General features: G+C 41.7%; 1 protein-coding gene across 1 annotated transcript in view; it reads left to right on the forward strand.

Annotated features, from left to right (window-relative positions):
- The first annotated feature begins 102 nt into the window (after window positions 1–102).
- BMPR1A (bone morphogenetic protein receptor type 1A) overlaps window positions 103–13,618 on the forward strand; it is a 73,536-nt gene continuing 60,020 nt past the window's right edge. The window contains exon 1 of the mRNA XM_015633015.3: window positions 103–260. The gene's annotated coding sequence lies outside the window, so the exon portion shown is untranslated. The remainder of the gene's footprint in view (window positions 261–13,618) is intronic.

Consider the following 13,618-nt stretch of genomic DNA (forward strand, 5'->3'; position numbering starts at 1 on the left):
CCGCGCGCGCGCCCGGCTGCAGTGATTGGAATCCGGCTCGCTCCCGCCCCGCCCCGCAGGGACGCGCCGGGAGCGCCTGCCGGGACACGGAGCCTGCGCCGAGCCGTCCCGCCCTCCCCGCCCGACACGCACCCGCCTTCGCCCCCGTCTCAGCGGAGCCGTCGGGGCCCCGGGAACGGCCCGCGGAGCGCGGCGGGGAGCGGGCCCCCTCCCCCTTCGCCTGCCGTCCCCGAGCGGAGGATGAGGAGCCCCCACCGCCGGTGAGTGCGGGCCGCGCCGCGGAGGCCTCGGCCGGGCGGGGAGAGCCGGGGCGCCCCGGGCAGCGCCGCTCCCGCAGCGCTCCCTCTGCTGCCGGGGGTGCGCGGGGCGCTCCCTCCGCCGCCAATGCCCCTTCCCCGCCGTCGGGCGGCCCGGCCTGGGCGGTGCCCGGCGGGGTCTGCGCCGGCCCCGGGCAGCGCCGTCGAAGGCGGACTCCGTTGCCGCTGGCGGCGGCCCTCCCGCCCCGGTCTGGCTGCTCGGGGCCCGGGGAGCGCCCCCGGCCCGGCCGCCCTGCTCCGCCGCGGCGCTGGGGGCGCTGCCCGCCGCCGGGCCGGGCCGGGCCGGGTGGGCGCCGCGGGGGCTGCACGGGGCCCGCGGGTCCCTGCGTGGGCAGGGCCGGCGCGGCGCTCGCCGGCCCTGCGCTCCCTCCCTCCTGCCTCCCTTCCCCGTGTTGTAATCCCGGGCCCGGTGCCGAGCCGCCCCAGCCGGAGCGAGCGGCAGCGCCCGTCGTCGTGGGAAGGGTACGAGGAATAAGGTGCTTCGCCCTCCTTTTGTGCGAGCCTTGAACAAAGCTGGACGCCGGCTTTCCAGATCGGTTTTTGCAGTTCAGCGATGTCAAACAAAAAAAGTCGGAAGAAATAATAACCCCAAATAACGTCCGTACCTTAGTCGTGAAAGATTGTGCTGTTGAGGACCGATTATGTACGCGGTTTTCATAGCTGATTACAAAATCTATTGAACAGCGTTCAAAAGCACAAATGGGTTTTTACCACCTTTCAATCAACCACACTGATGTTGTTTTGGTAAAATTAAGAGTGAATTCAGCAGCAGGGAATGGTCGTAAGCTGTGGTATTTCCTTTCAGCAGTTGCCTGTTATTTTGTGTCTAGTTGTATGAAGATTTTTCCCAGTGTAAATTGATTGCTCTCCGAATTTACATGTTTTGTTCTCTGCTTAGAGGTAATTATCTTTGAGTTCTTTTATCAAGTTAGCACGCTAGGGATTGTTCAGGCCTGTTACCTGAAGGGATGGAGTAGCTGCTTTTGTAGATAAGGATGACTCTCCAAATTGAAAGTCTTGTTTGATTTGCAGTAGAACCTAGTCCTGGAATAAAAAATTTAACATAAGGACAATTTATAGTCAGATAATTTATCTATCCAGTCTACAGCTAGAAATACTCCAGGTTGTAGCATTTATAGTAGCCTGGATAAAACTCTTGCTGATGATGTATTTGTTGTTTGTATTGCACTTTTGTTCTTTTGTACCGTTTTCTTAGGTTATGCATCACATTTTCTTTGGGGTGTGTGCGTGGGCTGTGTATTTTATATGTATTTATATAGACAGGTACAACCTGATAGGCTCTGAGATCTGGTTTGAAATTCTATGAAGGGTCTTCTCATGCACCTGCAAGATTGAGCTGCCAGTCCTTAGTATGTCTTGCTGGCTGATCTCTTCCAGCAACAGAGAGTTTATGTGGCTGGATCTGAATTATTTCCTTCCCTTAATTGTGAAGTAATTTAGTTTTGAAATGGACCTCTGGATGTTATCTGTTTGAGCCTTTGTTCAAGTCAGAGCAGAAAGCTCTCTGTAAACTGCAAGCCTGAAATAGCGTGTTACTTGGAATTCACTGATTAAAGACATGTTTACTAAAACAGTATGTAGTTAGAGCACAGACTTTCTTAAAGCCAGTGTGTGGGACCCCAAATCCTAATGTTTTGGACACTGCTCTGCAATATCCTCACAGTGAAAATTGTTATGCACATTAAAAATACTGAATATGGTGGAGTGTGTAAATGATACGTGAGCTTTTGCTGGATACCAGGTCTGACATATAGAGCTGCAGTAGCTTCTTTGGTAAATTGCTGGAAAACACAGATGAATGAAGGAGACCAATCTCTGTCAGAGAAACTGTTAAAAATGTTTGTTTGTCCTTGCTTATTTCAAGCATCAGTTGTCAGAAAATTCGTCCTATCTGGATACCTGGGAAAGCCTCAGGTATTTCTTGGTTCCTCAGTAAAAAGAGAGCATATTCTCAGTGCCTGGGATTTCTTAATTTATCTTACTGTCATCTGTAAATAAATGGCAGAAGGAACTTGGTAATTTAAAAGTATATCTTGTCAGTCATATGTGAGTACAGATGGAGTACTTGAAGCCTTGTTTCCTTTGCTAGCATTCTGAAAATGCAAGACTTGGAGGCAGGCACAGAGTGCCTGACAAGAAGTTTTTCCTTTCACTGCTGCTTTATTGGTTCCACTTTTCTCTTTCTTGGACAAGATCTGCAGAACCCTCTGCAGTTGTCCCACCACAGTTGGGCTGATGGGTCCCAGTTGCAGTGGTCTCTTTTGTGCCTTCCAGCATGGTTAGTGCTTTAAGGGGAAATGTGATTTCTTTCTGCCTTGTTTTCTTGAAATCTCTTAAAGGTTGATGTGAAAGCTGTTGAGGGTTCACTACTCTCTGGCACAAAAGTAACTAGACAGAGTAGTTACTCTCTAAAATGTTTTAAACTGACAGTGAATGTAAAAACTTGCCCTGCTATATTGTGTCCTTTAAGAATAACACGGAGATTACACTAGGTGATCTTTGGGACTGGGTAAAAGGTTGAAACAGTCACCTTATTTTTCTTCTTTTGTACAGAAAACGTAGTTTTAGCAATCTCGGTGCTCTTATTGAGAAGATCTATGGAATAGCTGTTTTGTGAAGGACTTAGTCTAGAACCATCTGTGTAGTACATTGTATTTGGGGTGTGTAAATCCTAAGAGGTTTAACTTGATAAAACAAATAGCTGGCCCACCACTGGCCAGCAAATCAAGGGACAAGCTGCCAACTTGCCAGGATGGACTTTGTTGAGAACTGGCTTCTCGGGACTTGGCTGGGTATATTTACAGAGCATATTAGGTGTATTTCATGTCTGTTTGCCTCCAAAGTAAAACAAAGCAATTATGCCACTAGTCTGCAATATATATTTTGAAATTCATTGTAACAGGTTGGACACTGAAGCATTTTAGGTTCGTAAATTTGAGAAGAGCAAGTATTTCATTCATCTTGTGGCAGTGCAAAACCCTTGCTTGGGTTTCTGGTTATAACTCCATTGTTTCAGCTGTACACAACTGGTGTGAGAAATAGAGGCATTCTGTTTCAGATATATAATCCAGAGGGGTTTTTCTTGCCATTTTTCTAAAGGGTGTCCTGTAGCTGCCAGCCCATTTCACTGGAATTCTATGTGTTACTGTTAGGTTTAGTACTGTTTAATGACAGTCAGCATTAGGGTAGGAAAATAAACTCTGGTTCATGATTGTGATAATATTCATAGGTTGTATAAGCAGGAGGAAAGGAAAAGCCACAGCAAAGCCTTATTGAAGGTCAGGTGTGTCACCAGCTCTGAGTTTCTGCAGTGACACCTGTAGTTACAGTGAAAGTGACTGCCCTGATGGAGCTGTCCCTGCCATCACCGCCCTGTCACTGGTGAGATGACTCTTCACGGGGGAGGGGGAAGTGCTCTGAGTATCGTGATGGTGTGAACTTTGAATGTTTTAAAAGATTTTGATTAGACAAAAATCTGTGTAGTAGCAATTTACAGGATGTGTTCCTGCAACATGCAGTTAAATGCTGTCATGCTCATTTTTTCCTCAAAATAGGATTCCCCAAAATACAGAGGAAAATGTAGTGCATTTAAATGTAATTCAGTTGTCATGAATTGTTTTGTATTAAAAGGGAAAAAAAAATCAGTATTATTAATTCAGCTCTGCAGTATTGTAGCTTAATTTGCATCATATATTATAACAGCAGCAATGCTTTTTACAAAAATTTGATCTCACATAAATTTTTGCAGTGTGGTTTCAGTCAACTTTATTAATTTAAAATGTGGAAGCAACTAGCAATTCTTTTTGTCTGTATTCCCTCACTTCACCATCTTAAAGAGAAAACTGTCAGTCTTGCCATGCTTTTGTTGATAAACACAAGCAGATGTAGCAGGGATAAGTTAGAGAAATATCTAAGTCTCACAAGATAGATATCAGGAAATAATCTGGTTTGTGGAAGCGATTTCCTTTTCACTGTTGCAGCTGTTGAAATGATTTAAATTTGCTTTTCTTGTTAAAAAAAAAAAATCCCACCTTGAACCGTTTGTAGGCCTTTATACTTCCTCTGTGAGAGCCTGATCCCAAATTTGGCTGGAAATTGATGGACAGAGCTCAAATGACTTTGAAGAACTGAAGTCATCAAAGATTTCAGAGAATCAGTACTCTGCTCATGAGATTTGTGCAAATGAGCACATTGTGTGCTCAGAGTCAGAACGTCTGGGATATGGAAGTGGTGAATAAGCTCAGATAAAATTTTCTAATTTAATCATTCTTTTACAACCCTGTGTTCAGTTGGAAATTCACAGTGCTCTGTTCAGGGAGAGGAACTGTTCAATGTGTTTTTGCAGGGGTGCAGGCGGCTTGAGAAGGAAGCATAAACAGAAGGGTTGGGAGGAATTGTTCATCAGGAACAATGGATACTGAAAATATGAAAAATGTATCATCTACTTGTCCCTTTATATTTGGGAATGAAAGAACTTGGGGAGTAGTATGAGAACAAGAGGGATTTATCGGAAGAAAACAATGAACTTAGGTGACTGGAAATGTAAGTGAGGAGACCACAAAGCTGGGTAAAAAGTGCTCTTCCTGGCTGCATGTTCTTCTTGATGAAAGAGAAAATGATCTTTAACAGAATGCCTTGGAGAAGATTTTAGAAACCCTCCTGTTTCCCTCTCAGTGTTGTGTGAGGAGCAGGCATTGCAGTTGTCAGGTTTGGACAACTGAGAGTTAATTACAGCACAAGGTTGGGACAGGGCACAGGGATGAACTGCCAGCTAATGAGGTGCAGCCATTCTCCTCACTCGGTGTTTTGGGCACTGACTCTTTCTGAATCTATCTTCTCTTCAGGTTATGGCAAGGATTTTAGCAGTAATGAAAACTTCAGTAGTGGTACCAAGTATTAAGCAGAAATGTCCCGAATGATGGAAGAAATGTGAAGTTTCACTTTAAAGAGTTTTTTAGTCTTTAAAAAGAGTCTTTAAAGACTCTTTTCTAAGAGTCCTCTCTTAGGGACAAAGCAAACAATAAATCCCACTGAATAAAAATGTGGGATTTCTGTTCTAAAGTAGAGATGTATTTTTATAATTTTATCTTCCACATTTACTAGTTCATAATAATTTTATCTTTTCTTGTGAAAATACTCTATAGAAAGTTTCCTGTAGAATATTCTGATGTGTATGCCATTCATTAGGATCAAAGATTGTGCCCTTCCCAACCCAGGCAAATTATTATTCTGAGCCTAAAACTAAATGGAAAATTGGATAGGTTTTATGGCCAATCTGTCACATTTGAATGAGTGGGTATACCAGGGATAATTAATCTTTAAAACTTGTAGTGTAGACTGAAGTTTAAGACAGACAGTATTCTGTGCCCTAGTCCTCTACTTGACTTAGATGAATGGAAATATTTCTAAACAATGCTATCTTGATATATATTTTTTAAATGTTTTACTATTCTTGCATTAATAAATTCTTTATTGAGCTGATCTGACAACCACTCATACTGGTTTGCACAAATCTTTGTTTTGTAAAGCTCTTTGAGTGCATGGTGAATTTTTTTTTTTACAATTACAGCTATAATTAATCATAACTCTAAAAAGAATCAAAACCTGAAGTGTTGTTTTACTCAGAAGTTTATGGCAAAAGGCTCTGGCAAAATGTAGAAACATTCCCCTATAGCTGATATTCTTCAGTTTCCTGCTCTTAAAATTTCATGGAAGGAATGCAATTAGAGGCTCGCCAATTTGGGTTAGACCAGGAACTGCAAAATCAAACCCGGCCCAGACAGGACAGTTTTTATTCAAACCCAAGCCTCTGTTGAACTGTCTGTTTTTGTTCTGCCACTGGCCCTGTTTCACTCCCCCCCTCTCTTTAAATTCACAAGTTTTTAAATGTAGAGATGTTTCTAATTTAGAAAATTATTTTGGTGTAATGAACTAAGCAGAAAAGAGTGGACGAAGCTGAGGGAGGTCAAAAACCAGATGGAAATAGAAAATCTGAAAACATGGAGTAAAAAAAAAAAAAATCCCCCTTGAAATAATGGAATCTAAATGCTGAAATTATACATCTGCTCAGCAGCTGTGCGTTCCTTAGCCAGAGGTTCTGTTTCAGAACTGGCATTACTCAAGCTTTTCTCAAAGCTTCAAATGCTGTTGTATAGTATTTACATCTCTCTAATACTGTCAGTAATAGTCTTAGGAGCCTGGACAATAGAGGTGGAGGGAAGAGCTGACGTAAGAATTTCCTTCTTTGTCCTTAAGCATCTGTAGTGTCTGTAGTTGTTTGCTGCAATGAAATTCTCTGATTTTCTTGCTTGGTTGTTCTTTATAAATATCTTAATTTCTGCTAACTTAATTTCAGAGGAGAAGCTGTTTACAGGAAAAGTAACCAACTAAAACTATATGAAAGAAGGTTGCAGTAGTGAGAAAATACTTCAAGTGCTTTGTTCTCATCAGTGGCCAGCAGTGTATTCCAGAGGAACACATAAGACAGTCTAGCAGACAACTGGAATTGTACCACTCTGTGGAAGCTTCTTCCTACATCCCAATAACCAGGAGCTAGCTGAAGTCTGTAAGGCACATTAAATCTATTGCAGTGTATATCCATAGCACATGAAACAATTGTAGTTAGAAAAGGTCTCTCTGAGCTACTAAGCAGGTTATAAAAATGTGTAATTTTACATTTTCTTTTGTGTTCTTTTTTGTCTTTGTACCTTTTGACAGTGTTGATGTTCATCAGAGTTACCTGATAGTAGTAAGATTTACATATGGTAGAGCTTTGAGAAAAGCATTGGTTTGAGTGCTGATATAAAGGGTGATTTAGTTAATGAAAGACCCTAAGATGGTTTGTTGTTTGTTTGTTTTTTTTTTGCTTTGTACAAAGGGACTCTTGCTTCAAAGAATTTTTATCGAAATTTAAAAGTTTGAGGTTGTGTAAGAGAAATGTCAGTGTTTTCAGCGATTTTGAACCTCGATTTCAAACTGTTTCTGCTTTTGGAAGAACTAATTGTTTACTGGAAGATTTTACTGTGTGTACTTGGACCAACTGAAGGTAAAATAAATCTTCAGGTTACTTTGATTGATAAGAGAAGCTGTGGGTGTGCTGTAAATACAGATCCCAGGGTCTGCTAAGCACTTGAAAGAGCAGAGTGGGGCTTTGTGTTCGGGTAACAGGGAGTGTGGGCAGAGGAGCAGTGGTGTGGTGAGAAAGGCTTGCTGGGTCTGAGCCCTGGGGAGAGGAGCCCAGAGCTCTCTTCTAACCTGGGACAGGAGTGACAGAACTCTTAATCTTCTTGCTCTGTATATAACTGCAAAGCACCTCTTCCCATATCTATCAATCCTTATATTATTACTCCACTGTCACTGTTGATTTTTCTCTCTAGCATCTATAACTTTGTCATAGTGTGAAATGAGGTTTCAGGCTATCAAAGTGTAGCCAGTGTGAAATTTCTAAAATTAAACCTAAGTTGATTATTTCATTTGGGTTTCACTATTTTCCGTATGTTGTGGAAAGGATTGGGCACAAACAAGAGGAATTGCAGGATGTGTGCCATCACATCTTGTTTTGATACGACAAGGATCACGGGGTGGGACAGCTGACATGGCTGGGGTGCTGCAGGGGCTGGTTATGGGCTCTCCAGGAAGGACAGGCTGAGATGGTGAGGGATGCATGGTGTTGTGGGGGTTTTTGTGAGAGTGCTGTGGAGATTCCTGAAGTTCTTCCTTTTGGGTGAACGAGGAGTCAGTTGAGAGGTGTGTGTCAGGCCTAGCAGCAGGTCAGCATGGGTAGTGTTGGTAGGTGCCTGCAGGAGGTTATCTCCATGATTGAGTGGGGAGCAGTGGATATTGTTTGTCTTGAATTCCTTAGGGTAGTGGCAGTGTCGCTTTTAACATTCTCATCAACAAAGTGATGGAAGTACAGACAGGACAAAGGGACAGTGATACAGACTGAAAATTGGATGAGCTACCAGGAGTTGTGATGAATTCAAGGAGTTGTGATCAGCAGCACAAAGTCCAGCTAGGGACCAGTGACTAGCAGTGTGACCCCGGGATCAAGCTGAATTTCCAGTATAGTGCAACCAAGTGAACATTCACAGATAATGGGGCAGAGCACACCCTCAGAAGTTTCTGGGCAATACAAAACTGGGAGGAGTGTTTGGTGGGCCAGGTGCTTGCACAGCCCCTCACAGGGACCTGGACGGAATGGAGAAATGAGGAGAGAGGAACCTCATGAAGCTCCACAAAGGGAAGTGCAAAGCCCTGCACTGCGGGAGGTGCCTCCTGGGCTGTCCAAGGGTGAGTGCTGTGGGCAGGTGTGGGGAGGTGATGATGCCCTTCAGCTCAGCACTGGTGAGACACATCTGGAAGGCCCTGGCTGGCTCTGGGCTCCCAGGAAGAACTGGGTAGGTACCCCTGTGGCAGAGAGGTGGTAACAGCCTCACTGGAAGCAAGCGATGAGGGCTGTTTTATTCTGTGTGTTTGGAAATAGGAAGGGGGGAGTGGATGGTGAGGTGGTGAAATTTGTAGCTGATACAGGTACTGTAAACTGGCTTGAGCAGTATTGAATGCTGCCTGGATGATAAAATACTGGATGAGGTACAGTAAGTGCAATGTAATTTAATTCAAACAGAGGCAAAAAGAGTAATAGGCTCTAAGTGAGGTATTAACACTTGGAGACATCTTTGTTTTGATGCTCCTACTTTAGATTAAACCTATCTGTGTATGGTGTTGATTTTTTTTTTCTCTTCTCTTTTTTGTTTCCACTTTCAATTTTGTACTTGTGCCCAAGTAAAAGATTGGATTTGTTTGCTAATTTAACTGAAAACTAACTGCATTAAAACCCCTAGGTTTTCAATATTACCAGCTCACTATGGTACCTTATGAAGAGTAAGAGGAGAGGAGGGCCAACACTTCCCTTCTTACAATCAGTACAGGCTTAAATGAATTTAAGCCAATATTGAAGCAGCATTCTATACAGTTAAGTATTTTAAAAATGTGATTATTCAGCTGTACAAGTTCATTATACATGGACATGCAGGTTATGGTCTTTTTGGTAACATAATTTCAACAGTCCCATTAAAATGAAAAGATAATTTTTTTCTGGTTTGATTCTTCCTTCTTCCAGCAGTACAAATAGGATGCATTACAAATAGGCTTGGGCCTCTTCAGTTAAGGAAAGAGAAACAATGGAGAGAGAGATGGTGATGGTAATCTGTCAAACTTTAAATGAAATTAATAAACTGATGAATAGTGTTTCACCACTGGATTTTTTTCTCCACAGTGTAAGGGAATGGCAGGTTTACAAGGATGGTAAAATGGGGCATTACCCTTCCTCAGAGCAAATATTTCAGTTGAAAAGTCGCTGTGAGAATACGTGGCTGGGGATGAAAGAGCTGTGCACATTTGCAATCACACGGATTTGTTGACGGATGTGTGCGCTGATGGCAATAGCGCAGTCCCTTGTGCCTTGTAGATCAGGAACTCCCCGGGTTTCTGGATGAAGCCAGGGAGGACTCTGTTCTCCCTTAGTTCCTGACGGGTCTGATAGCAGGCAGTGTCACAGGCAGAGTGCTGGGCGAGACATCTGCCACAGAGCAGGCGGCGAATTCGGAGGCCTTTTATCACACCCACACACAGCCAGGCACGTCAGCTCCTCTGCTGTTGCACTTAGTAGTGTCTGTAACGCCTACAGCTTTTTTTTTTTTGCTGCATTGGCACCCATCTGCCTTCGCTGACACGTTTTTTAGGTTTGCTTTAACAAAACTGCCATCAAACATGAAGTAAAATGTTTTTTTGTATCTGCCTTATCTTAAACATTTTCTGTTCAGGTACTTTATTTTGCTTAGTGTGGAAAGATTGATCATATAATTTCCTAAGGACTGGAGCAGTGTAGCCAGGTAGACTTCCATTGATGTCTGCTGGATGAATAATTAACTGCCAGATGGAGAGGGCAGTTCTGTGCTGCAGATAAGCAGCCGGGTACACTCGAAGGGCCAGTTCTACTCCTTATTCACGCCACCCTGATGCGTCCTTCCCTCTTCCTTTGCAGCAGCGCTGGCTGGCACTGCTCTGATGCTGTAGGAATCTAAACTGGCTGAGAGCCCATTACCCTTTTTTGCCTTCTTTTTAAATTTTTTTTTTCAGTAGGCTTCACTTCTTGCCAGTCTAGCTGTGGATGTGGGGGCAGACCAAGTGTTACTGTTAGTGTAGAGAACAAGAGTGCCCCTTCCAAGCCCAGTTCATCATAGTGTATTGTGCTTGTGGGTAAGTCTGCTTTTTGGGAATGTTACCCAGTTTGGAGTGACTTTTTTTTGTTGTTGCTGTTTTTGGGGTTTTTTTGGGTTTTTTTTTTATATTACCTTGAATGTTGGTGATCCCATGTAACTTTTTAGTGTATATTGACTATATTCTTACTCTACAAAGCGAAAACAGGTTGGTCAGAATCTTTGATTCCCATCCCCACGTTCATCTTCGCTCTTTCACAGCTGAGTCCTTTGTTTTGTAGTTCTATTAAACTTTTCTGCCTCTGATGTAGTCTGTAAGGTTTTGGAGTTTGGCAAACTTGTAATACTAAAACTTCAAAGACAAGCTTCATGTATCAGCAGGCTTCAAGATTAGATGTCTAGTCAGATTATGAAGTGGATGTCACACTGTTTCTGTTTCAAAGGTCTTGAGCTTTGTTAATGTCCCCAGAGGTGGAGGATGTTACGATCAGAAGTGTTCAGTAAACTTGTTCTGCCTGATAAGAGGGAGGTCAATATGAACTTTACTGTCCAGCCAGCAAGATGTTGTTTGGCACCAGAGGATGTGGGATGGAAGGGAGAGACAACTGTGGTTAGAGGAATATGTGTGTGAGTGGGCAAATGGATCTATTGCTAAGGGACAGGGAGAGTGAAATCATACAGGATATATAGTGAGCTGCAGCAATTACACTGGGAAAAGATATAAACCAAAATAGAACAAATCAGTAGAAAACCAGGCCTGTTAGAAAACCTATGATAGAAACCATAGGTATTCTGATAGAAAACCTATGTCTGTTACTCATAATGCAATTTGTTTGCTGTGTTATGCCTTCTTTTTTTTTTTTTTTCCCTGAATGAAGAAAAAAATTTGAGATGAAAGAATCACTTGAGTTTTAAGAACTAGAAATATCATAGTTGTGTGTTTGGCATCACTAGCAGGGCAGAGTAGATCAATTCAGCTAAGTTTTTTCTTCTCTTCATTAAACCAGGCTTTATTAGAACAGAGAGAAAGCACAATAAAATCTTTATATAGCAGGCTCAGATATAACAACAGGTGATCTATTCCCAAATCCAAGGATTTTTACAGAGTTGGTCAAAAGGAGCGTGAAGTGACATAGCATCTATCTAGAAAGTGAAATGTGTGTGCTCTTTTCTGTATTATACTAAGCTGGCTCATGGCTATGACTGAGAATATATGTATGAGAATATATATATGAGAAATATAATTGAGAATTAAATACAGTCTCTAAAAATGTATTTTTTCAGAGAACTGCTGTAGTTGAAGCAGATTATCTTTTTGACAATGAACATAATGGAATTAAATGCCACTGTAACAGTGCAATTGGTATGAGAGAATAATCTAAAAATACAGTGTTGAAATGTCTGACAAGCTCATAGGAATACTGATGCAGCCACGTGTTTATATATTAGTATGTCTGCAGTCCACACTCTTCCACCTACAGAACCCATTACATTGTAATAAAAACCAGATTCTGCTTAAACTGCTTGTTGCAAATTCACTTGTTTTTTGAAAGTGCTGGATTTGACAAGTGCTATTCTTCTGTGCTGAGTTTCCTCATCAGAGGAAATAGTGTCATCCAGAATTTGTGCTTTTAGAAGATATACTAGGAAGTTATTTTAGTCTCATACAAAGCAATTTGCCAATACCTGTTGAGTTTATAAGTTAGAATGCAAGTTTCTAAAAGTGTACTTTAAAAAAATAACTTTATTAAAACCATTAATTTGGATACATCTTTCAGAAGATTCTCTTCTCCTGGAAGCAGTGACTGGCACAGCTTCCTTTGGCCAGGCACACAGCATTCAGTTACGGCTCAGTGGGACTGCTTGTCCATGGTATGTTAGGGATCAGTGAATAAAGTGGAACTTGCTAGAACAGCTAGTAATATTCAGTCACATTTCTCATAGGAAAGTGTGCTCAAAAGGACATTTTGTTTAGAATGACACACCTGTCAGGCTCTGCATTACTCATGCACCCCAGAGAAGTACAAAAAGACATTAAAGGACATTTTCCACTTCCAAAGTGCCTTCCAACAGTACTTTCTATAATCTTTGTGTCCCCTTCACCACCCTTTCACCCTGTATGTGTGTTTCTGTGATATGTGGTCTGTAGTTTTCAAAGATTGTGACTGTGGAAATATTGAAACTGTTATAAGCAGGTATATTTCCTGACACTGCTTTTCATTTGTTAAAATTAATTTGCAATGGCGGTGTGAGTTTGGATTTTTGGTTGGTTTTGTTTTGGTTTTTCTCCTTGGTTCCCTCTCCCTCCCACAGTGACTGCTTCTAATCTTTGCTGGCATGAAACTTGTGCTGAAGTACTTGAAGGTATTTGTGAATGTCCTTGTAAAACATCACAGTGGCGTTTTCTGTCCACTCTTTTGGAAAACAGAATCCTTGGTAAAATATGTTTACCTCTTGTTATTTTTAGCACAGTGGGCTTAACCCTTGTTGAAACCTTTAGGTTTGCTTTGTAGTTTTAGCACTGGCTTAATTTTCTTTATATGTAGTTGTGTGAAATATCCCAATAATAGGTCTTGAGACCAAAACACGACCTGTGGGAGTGACGGGAAAGTTTATGTTAAAAAAAAACACAACAAAGTAAAACTGCAGGGAGGATGCTAAGGGTGGAACTGTTATATTGGCCTTCTGAAAGAGAATCAACACTAATAACTTCTTGCAGGGCATTTAATAGCTGTCAGGTAATCATGTTATGGTGTTTTGAGCTTCAATTCTAATGTGTAAACATACTTGCTCTTCCACTGCTAACCAACAATTTGAATAAATTTTATTCCAATGAGTAAGCATTATTAAATATATTTTAAAAGAAAAATAGCTGTTTATTATTATTATTATATGTATGACATTTTCTGTTACCTTAGGTTAATAAGAGAAATTCTGGTTAAAATAGAAGGTACTTCCAATTTTGATTATCTGATAGAAATTACAAATTGGAAATAAAATTCTGTAGAATGCTAACAGATAAAAGAGGTTCCTTTGGGAAAAAATTTAAAAGTCTGAGTTTTA

This window comes from Parus major, chromosome 6 (genome assembly GCF_001522545.3).
Source record: "Parus major isolate Abel chromosome 6, Parus_major1.1, whole genome shotgun sequence".
NCBI lineage: Eukaryota > Metazoa > Chordata > Aves > Passeriformes > Paridae > Parus > Parus major.